The following is a 10,016-nucleotide window of genomic DNA, read 5'->3' on the forward strand; positions in this document are numbered from 1 at the left end:
ACCGAGAGAGCTAAGCATATAATTTTAAACTGCGTCTATTGTGTGTGTTGACAAGCAGATCATATACAATTCATGCATTATTCAATAAGTGTTCTTTATTTGGTTAATAGAGTGAAAAAATGTATACATATACTTCCTCTTGTGACCAGAATATTACTTCATTAATACATTATTTTTGGCCACGGTATCGTTTGTATTAAACGACCCCTTTTACACAATAATATGAATGCGTTCATAATAAAGGTTCTTGGGTTAGATCGCGTTTATTTATAAATGTGTCGTAACCCTCCACCACCCGACACGGCCAATCAGCAAAAAAAAAGTGTCACGTTGACAAAGACAAATAATTCACTACTTCAACGTGACACCTTTTTTTTTTGCTGATTGGCCGTGTCGGGTGGTGGAGGGTTACGACACATTTATAAATAAACGCGATCTAACCCAAGAACCTTTATTATGAATAATATTGGTCGCGAAAGCCTACGTGTTAATATGAATGCGATTAACACAAACACTTTGACCATCTTTTTTCTAAATAGCATCTATGAAAGACAATAAATCTAGCTCAATTTGGCTACACCATAACCAGTTTAAAAAATATGCAACATCATAAATATATATTTTTAACATTTAAAAAATATATATTTATACATGAATCTTGACTTAAAGCTTTCGTGACTGCAGGAATTCATATTATTTGAGTCTTTCGGTAAAGTCACGTAGATAGCGATCGTCATCTTCCTCCTGATGACGGTCGCTTGTGTTGTGATCGAAACGTCGTAATCTTTGGTTTATTTTATTTTCATTAATTTGAACCTATCTACGTGACTTTTACCGAAAGACCCAAATAATATTTATACATGAACTATCTTAAAGTTATATTGAAATCATTCTACGTGGTTAATGCTGGACGTTTGTAGGCCGTACACTTATAGTAGTTTCAACGTGATATTAACACACATACAATAGTAATGTCGACCTGTATGTCCAGGTCCTAGGGTGCATATGGTTGCAGAAGGCTCAGGTTCAAAATCAACATCTGCTGCAGGATTGTTTGAAAGTGTTCGTCGGTGCTGACGAGGAGGGCACACGTTCTGAAGAAACGTTATTCAAAATTGCAGGTGTTTTCACAGACTCCCAACGCACAAGCAAGCTGTTAGGGTATAATGTAAAGTGACAATATATTCCTGCGTAAATGTTACAATTGTTCATAAAATTGTGATCAACTGAAGATAGCTAGCTGTTCCACTCATCACTGAACATTGCTCTAAGACCGATTATCACCCTCTTTGCACTTGGAAGAAGACGCATTGGGCCAAGTTTATCTTTAATGCATACACACATAATTCAGTCCGTTAAGTTATCCGAAGTGTTTATTCAGGACTAAAATTATCAAAATCTTACACAACACTAAAGTAGTTTGTAACAAGGATTAAAAAAAACCTCACATGGTTCTCCCCTCATTATTTATTAATGCCCCACCACCTAGAATTCCATTGCTTCAAGAATGTCATTTTTTCCTCTGTCATCTAAATCATAATTTTTTTGCTTAGCTGTCGATTCGTTATTATAACTTTCAGTTGCAATTATCATATATGCTTGTCTGTTTACATATTAGTGCAATAGTCACCCTATTTTTATATAAAATTTCTTCAAATTAGCTGTAATTGTACTACTATCAGTCGAAACATAATCTGCCTGAGCCAACTTACACTGCAGGAATTTTCTAACATTGATTTATATTCATGCAATATTTTAAATTTCTAATATTAGAGTTGCTCTGATTTATACTTAGTCAATGCTGTACTTTATTTAATTTGTTTTGCTTTTGTTAGTTTTGTGACCCAGGTCCCTCATGCAAATGAGACTATCCTGGTCACCTGAGTTCTCATCTGATGAAACAAACGAACTAGGCTTGAGAGACACAACTGGAGAGCACTTTGGAGTTTGTATACTAAGGGCAGTTATTGACAGTAGACCAGCATAAACATTTTTAAATAAGGTGATTTTGTCAACTAAATTTTACCATTAAAACAAGACACCATTGTTACTAAAGTTAGAAATACTTTAATCAGTTTATATTACAAGCTTATATATGGATATAACGTTTGACTTTAATGAAAAGAAAGTGAACACAATCTGAAAAGTTTGAAAACGAACATGTAGAGATGCGCTCTTCAAATTACGCTGAGAAACAGAAAGAACACATGAGAGCATATTCAAAATAGAAATCTATTGACTGTTAACAAAGTAAGTGGGCATGGTCAGGACACATCACAAGAATGGACGATGACCTGTGGTGAAGACTAACAACGGAGCAGCAGCCAAAGTAGATTACGTTCTCAAGAGGATCTCCATTGTGGAAATCGAGCAATGAGATCAGCTCTGGTGCAGGAGCGAGATGAAATGTGGAATCACGTGTTCATGAAAGGTAGTGACAGCCTGGGGAGGCCTTTATCCAGCAGTGTATAGTTCATGGCTGCTGATTATAATAATAATGAAATGTAAAAATAACACTGAATGTCAAATTTTCCTTTGTCGATTAGTTCAATATTCAGCATGCTGGCTAACAGAGAAGCTACTGCAGGATCTCGTGGCAGGTAAATACACAGCAAGGCTTGTTTTTCCATTATGACAGAAAATGATGACAAATTAAATGTGTACAACTTGCATACATTTTTGTAATTCTTTTTGTAATATTTTTTTTCAGAAGCTCCAGTTATATTCTTGAAGGAGCACAAACTTACCACTTCTGATCTCCATGCAGCACCACAGACTGCCATTACCATTGCTAACAGTGGTGAAGGAATTTTTAGTTTAGAGTTTAAGGTAACGATAATGTCTAAACAGTCAATTTGTTGAAATTCAAACTGAATCAGTAAAATGCATCTTATCATTAAATATCATTCACAGGTTATCGCCATGAAGTCTAAAATGCTTACTCAGTGCCTTGGAATCAGTAAGCACCTACATCGAATAAAAATTGTTCAGCCTCAGGTATGGTACAGTTATTCTGTGAACGACTTTCAGTTCCAATCATAACATGCCATGGTATAATATTGTTTATAATTGTGTAAATGTTTTTTTTTCCCAATGCTTTAGGTAAATATGGCACTTACTGTCAACGTGTGTGAAAAATATGAGGACACTTTTGGGTAAGACAATAAATGTGTTGTCTTGATTACAGACAACTGGCGCCTCGACACTTGCATCAGATGATTTGCATGTGTAAATTTTATTTATAGGCATTAATGTAATCCATTTTTCTGCAGGGAGACTGATGACAAATGGATAGTGTTGAAAGAAAACAAAATGCTCATCACAAGTGTTCACCATTACATTGGGTAATTACAGTAGTTACCTTTCAACAAAAAATAATGTTTTGAATGACTTTAAAAGTTACATATTCGTGATATTTCAAGCAATAATACTATCCCAATGAAGCCCAAACATAATAATAAATTACCTAGAATGGATATATTACTGTACATTATGCTGATTAAAATATAAAAATGGCTCCATTATATTTATATTCTGTATATATTAGTCATGGTTTTTATATATAAAGTTTATTTAGAAATTTAAACTCATAATGAAATAATAAACTATAATTGTAGGCGATAACAAGTCACTGAAGAGACACATTTTGGCCCATGAGAGGGTGATGTTGAGCCACGAGTGGTTGCTAATAGATTATCTTTCAAAAAAATCCATAATATCTACTTATTTATTTATTTCCTGCAGCAAAGAGTATGTTGAATTCCTCAAGTTCAAACTACAAGTTGGAAACCCAGTTGAACTAGCAGGTTTGAAGTCTAGTTCTGGTGAGCCATTTCGAATTAAAATTACTCCAGCTACCGCCCTTCTGACTCCAAAAGAGAATTCCTCCACTTTCTCCAAAGTTGCAATATCCTTTTGCTCGTTTTTGAATTTACTGCATGTTATAATAATCTGAGAATATATCTGAAATGTTACTTCATAGTATGATGGGCATCATGCAGGGATCACAAGATTGATGCCTTGTTTTCATGCCCACTTGGAACAGGGATCTGCCAGCCCAGTAACAGCCCAGCTCTGCCTCAGGAACTGAAGAATGTGATCCATTGGTCCCCATATTTCATAAGAAATCGAGGCTCCATCGGCTTGGCCCTCCTGCACCATTCCCCCAACCATTTCCATCTACATATGCATGCAGCTAGGGGTGGTGGTCACCAAGCAATATAACAAAAAAATCTAAGTTTATTTTTCACGAACATTAACATCTAGACCTTAGATTACGTTTGGATATTTTGACACCTGTAGCTATTTGTGCTAGGCCTGCATTGCATTGTATAGCATTACTTTCACTTGTTGACCCAGGTTAATTTTGCAAAAGAGACTTAAAGCATCAATGGGTTCTCACCTGGTGAAATAACATCAACCAAACAATTCTAAGTTACTTATATTTTTGTAATGTCCTGCCAACAATTTTTTACATGGTTGTGGAGACATGCATTAAGCGAATTATGTAATTGTGACATGGGCTCTCTGGCAGCTCTCAGTTCCATTATGGTGTAAGCAGTTCCTGGTGGTTGTGGAAATGATTTATAGGAGTGATTAGTTAGGGCATTCATTTTTGGGTTTACCTGGGTCCTTCATCTCTATTTTACACTGGTCCACAATGATAAAATTGGCATGTGTTAATGGGTGACATGACATCAAAACATCTGTAAATGTAACCACTTATCTTTATTTCTTGTCTCCAAGTCTCTCGTCTCTCATTTATCTCATTTTCATTTTACCTGTGAGGATTTAGGGTTGCGTTATCAGATGGCAGAGAAAATTCCCAGTTACAGGCCATATTGTGTAAATATTCTGCAAACTAAGAATGTTTTGTGATGTATGTGTAAAGTGATGCAGAGCTTGAATGATACACATTACTTTCACGTGTTCTCCTTCATATAAATAATACTGGTATTGTAAATACATTTTGGCAATTGTTTGCAACACGTATACATGACGGAATGCATTAAGGGATATAAAATGCTGAACGTAGATTTTCCTAAATTATAAATACGTATTTGCATATTGCCCAGGAATTTGCCCCATGTTTGAATGCCAAGATTTGACATTTTTTGAAGACCCGCAAACCCTTGCAAAATGGAATGAGTTTCACCAAGAGAGCTTGTTATTAGAAAAGAACAACATGTATATTGAGGGTATGTATATCTTTACATTCGGTGTTTATTTTTTTACTTTAATATAAAATACTTGGAACTCATTCCAAATGAATGTGATATAATACTTGTGTCACAAATATGTACAGGATTCATAACTAGAGGTCCTTGTGTTATATAATTGCGAATGTATGTGTTGTCTCATTAGAAGTACAGCATTGTACTGTACATGTAGTCGACTTATATTTACTGCACTATTAATTTATTGAAATGTGATTTGAATGTTTTTGTCTAGGTGTGGCACATCCTGATATTCTGTTCAATGTTGGTGAACCTTCAAATGAACAGAGTGATGCAGGATATAAATCAGTCTTGTTAATATTTTTGTTTTTTGATTTCTTCAGTGAGCTAACTTCAAGCTTACATAATCTCAGAGGTCAGTTATGAACATGACAGTTGCCTTTACTTTTGTATTTTTAAATACATTATCGATCGTCAAAGTAAAATAAACTTAACAAAATAACTAAAACATTGTAATCTTCGTATTTATTTAATATACTTAGTGCGTACAGTCGGTTTGTGTAAAACATACATCTGTAAAATTAACATTGTGTAATATACTGTACTGCGTATAATTGTTTGTCAGTTTTGTTGAAAGACACAATGCAGAAATTACCGGAAGTTCTCAAGTCGAATCAAAGTAGTATAAAGAATGCAATTCACGATACCTTAGAGAAGGTCCTTGTTCCTCAAAAAAGACAAAATAAGGTAATAAAGTACAACTTTAACGATGTGTCGTCCATTTGTGGGTTCGTCATCTTGCGTTTTTCAATTTCAATGCATTTATAGTTTTTCACTGACAATAACGAAAACATTGAATGATTAATACAGTAGCTTTTTACCACATTATACTTGAACTTGTATCAAAATATATATGTCACTCTTGCATAAAAAAATGTGTGTTTATAATAATTGATGTGCTACGTGTATGTACATTCTGCAGATGCTACTCAAAGCCATCTTGGCTATTCCACTTCTTGCTGAATCGCTACATGGCATAGTGACGAGGAGTACACACCAACCGTTTCGTGAAAGATACTTCAGAGAATTTAAAGTAAATCAAACATTTGTAAATTGTTAAATATACTTTCATATACGTAAAGTATCCCTCTCAGCACCATCAATTACATTTTCACACCATTTTAGCAACATCAATAATAATAAAAACAAGTGATCTACTTTACATTGCTTCATATGATGCTGTCTGGAATAATAAGATACAAAGTATATAATTGTACATGGTTTTCTTTGTTCCAGTGCTCTGATTCCCAAGAGTTAAGCATTGCAATCCAAGACTCTCTAATAGATATTGCTGGATCCAGCATGGGGATTGACAAAGCGAAATTGAAAGCAGGAGTACGTAAATTCCTTATATCAACTGCCAATAAGACACTATAACTAATGTAAACAAGCACCTAGAGCTGTCTCAGTTCTAGTGATTTGTTTAGCAAGGCAATCACATCTGATAACATTTTAAGTATGCAATTGGTGCTTATCTTTACTCTATTTTGCTTATGATTGTTGACAGATCATTCCACATTTCGTCACCAAACCCAGCAAGACAGATGGCCTGCCTATACAAAACCCCCTAGAAGAAATGCAGAGCAGCTGCAAAAATATTAGCCAGCAAGAGGAAAGCAGCACTTTTTATTCAGGAAACATTCCAGAAATGGATCAGCGTGTGCCTTTAGCCTTTGATACTAATGGTGCAGAAACAAGTGCTTCTGAAAATTACAGCGATCCTTTATCAAATGCAAGCTGTCATAAGCAAAATTGTGAAAATTCATCAAAATACTGCCATAGTGCAACATATAGTGACACAGAGCTGTCAACTGAAACTAAGACTGTTTTTACATACAAAGATTTACACAAGGTGTCCAATAAATTATCCACAACCAAACAGGTTGAAGATATGCATGAAGTTTCATCAATTGGATTAAGTTTTCAAAACATCTCTGGAAGCCTTGCTCTTGAGTGTAAAAATAAATATTTTCCAACGTCAGATATGTTTGAAGAAAAAAACGAGACAACACAGAAGACCATTTCAATGCACAAGTATTCTCCAAAAACAAAGAAAATGTGCTTAGAGCAAAACAAACACAAGTCATTGGCATGTTCTGTCCAAGGGGACAAACGGTGCAGGTGTGAATGGCAAGTTGAATAACATCCATTTATACTGCAATAGGATTTGTGAAGGGAGCTTGGAAGATACAGGTACGTTTTTGCACGTAACACTAACACTATTTGCGAAAATATATACTCAATTATATACTGTGCAGCCCTTTGCTAATCCATTACTGGAAGAAGGCCTTGCCACTGATATTAGTTGTGCCCAGTAATCAAACTCAGGTCACTGGAATACTTTGCACAGTATGCTAACCATTGCACTCATGCCCCTCTACCCTCCCCACCAACTCCCCTCCTTTTATACTATGGTACATTTATATTATGAAAGTACTGTAAGCAATTTTACGATCGTTCATCATGAATAAGGCTGTGAATTTATTTTACATTTTCAGATATAGGCTGGAAAAGCACTTGGCTGGAAGATTCTACTTGATAAATGTAATTTTAAAGCAACAAGCCTGGTTAATTTGAATAGTCAGTCACTGATTAATTTAATTATTCCTATCATAATAAATGTGCAGAGACATGTGTTCTTACAGTAACATTGTTACATATTTCTGTCTACTTTTGTACGGTCACCTGTGAAACTCCATTCCGTATGATTACATCATTAATGAATAATTTTGCAAAATACCTTGTTGGAAAAAAAGATACATATGGAATTAGGGAATATAGCATAGACCTATTTTAATCCCACTGCAATAACATATGGAAGAATTTCATTCTTCCACTACAGGACGTTGTTTTACATTACATTAGCTCGGCTATTCACTGCATAGGTATAATGAAGCATATTTCTCTCGTGGGGATTCCACATTTTTTTCCTAGCAGAATACACAATTCACATCAGATAACTATGACTTACACGTGTTCATTGATTTTTTAAAAAAATACATTGATAGTCTGTTGGACACTGCCTGTGTTCTAATTTATATGTAAAAAAGTTAAATGTTACTTCGATATTGTAATGTATTTAACTTATTTCGTGTTACGTTTGTTTTAAACTCGTCACCTTTTTTAATGACTGTTTGCTGAATAAATGAGCTCTTGACAGGTTCCTCGACATTTTCATTAGAATTTTGTAAAAATTTTAACGTTACTTTTTTGAATTGGTAATTTTTAGCACTGATAATCCTGAGGCTACAAGTAGGTCAGAATCATCTCACTCATGAGGAACACATTTGGCTAAAGTTAATACAGCACTATAGCAATTGGCAGATATCTAGAGTGACTACTGTAGATTCAATTTCGTTTTATTATGCTTGGTAATTATTTAAAATTCTGTAAAATAAAATAAATTACAGTCAACGTGTCCATATGTTATGTTGCATGAAGAATAACGTTCTGTTTGTTTCCAGTATGTAATTGACATGTAATTGACGTGCCTCCAGATAATATATCCAGCGTCATTTCTAATTCATGTGATGCAGCTAAATGATGCCCAAAGAGATTGTAACTTGCTCACCCGCTCATGCTGGACATCAGTGAGCTAAATAGCTTCATAGCTGATCGGTTTCCTTCTGCAGTCTCAATAAAGATTCTGTGCGGTGGCTCCACCATACCGTGGAGAGGTGTGCATCCCGTATACATATTCTTGGGTCTTTCGGTAAAGTCACGTAGAAGGAAAATAATAATGTAATAAAAATAAAACATAACAAAATATTATAATAAAATGTTATTTTATTATTTCCCTTCTACGTCACTTTACCGAAAGAACCAAGAATATGAATCCCTGCAGTCACGAAAGCTTTAAATCGAAATCCCGTAGACAGTTGAACCTTATAGCGGTACCCCGGGTACCATAGAACCCCGGCTCTCGCATAATGTCCGTGATGCAGTCATTCTTAGTCAATTGACTCATCTCGACGAGCTGTACACGATACACTATTCAACGTTGCATTTTTCGATAACGGATGTTTTTTATGCAAATGTTTGGCGAGGATGTGCTTCCCACAGCTGGTCTGCAATGAAGTTTGATTCGAAAGTCTTGAAGTCCTCGATCTCATCAAAGAGCGCTGAGAAAGGCAGATAATGGCCTGGATTCCTAATCACCAAGATCCCACCCGATCAACTGGTGCATACGAGCGTTCAGGGTTTCAGCGCAAACGTCCTCGCTGCGCTTCGACATCGCGGAGTGGCCCTGATTTCGGATTGATTGGTACCCCAGTCGCGAAGTTCAGTACACCCCTGGAAAAAAAATAGTGTCCCAGAAATGAAATAATGAATTGCCTCGGGTACCCACATAAGGATCAGTTTTTGGTTGAGTGTTGACGCTGCCCCTTTGTCTATGTTTTGTATTATAATTATCTTATGACGTTCTAAAACTCGTGGTGTTAAGAACTCAACACTTGCTTATCATTATGAGACCTCCTTTGCCAGTAACAAGATATAGTAATAGGTTTTACCCTTTTAACCGGCACAAAAACTGCTTGTGTTGTGGTCATTGCAAACATGATGCCTTGAATAAAGGTGTCAGTTTTTGTGCCAGTTAAAAGGGTAAAATCTATTACTATACTTGCTTATCAATCAAATCACGCGGGAGTTGAGAGGGGGGGGAGGGGCAATTATCGACGTCACCAAATTTCTCACTTGCTCATTGGCTCGTTGCCGCGACAACCCTCAAGTTCCCGCCTTTATTTATAGCTCTCAAACCAATAGCGTAGGAAAGGCGAT

The 10,016-nt window shown here is 35.7% G+C and overlaps 2 long non-coding RNA genes across 6 annotated transcripts; one reads left to right on the forward strand and one right to left on the reverse strand.

Annotated features, from left to right (window-relative positions):
• The first annotated feature begins 1,583 nt into the window (after window positions 1-1,583).
• LOC116947372 (uncharacterized) lies at window positions 1,584-8,651 on the forward strand. Of its 5 annotated transcripts, XR_012945601.1 has the most exons (13): window positions 1,584-2,600; window positions 2,711-2,829; window positions 2,914-2,997; window positions 3,103-3,155; window positions 3,273-3,344; window positions 3,745-3,824; window positions 5,076-5,198; window positions 5,452-5,592; window positions 5,803-5,924; window positions 6,160-6,270; window positions 6,474-6,572; window positions 6,745-7,430; window positions 7,736-8,651. It is a non-coding gene; the product is annotated as an uncharacterized LOC116947372 (long non-coding RNA). The 5 variants fall into 5 exon arrangements; XR_012945600.1 differs by having other exon boundaries at window positions 1,586-2,829; XR_012945602.1 differs by lacking the exon at window positions 2,711-2,829 and having other exon boundaries at window positions 1,586-2,600.
• Window positions 2,052-3,278, reverse strand: LOC142929328 (uncharacterized). The gene is made up of 2 exons (XR_012945605.1): window positions 3,120-3,278; window positions 2,052-2,187 (listed from the first exon to the last, which is right to left on the reverse strand). It is a non-coding gene; the product is annotated as an uncharacterized LOC142929328 (long non-coding RNA).
• Window positions 8,652-10,016: the final 1,365 nt, after the last annotated feature.

This window comes from Petromyzon marinus, chromosome 29, assembly GCF_048934315.1.
Source record: "Petromyzon marinus isolate PM22_M1 ecotype Great Lakes invasive population chromosome 29, UKy_Petmar_22M1.pri1.0, whole genome shotgun sequence".
Taxonomy (NCBI): Eukaryota; Metazoa; Chordata; class Hyperoartia; order Petromyzontiformes; family Petromyzontidae; genus Petromyzon; species Petromyzon marinus.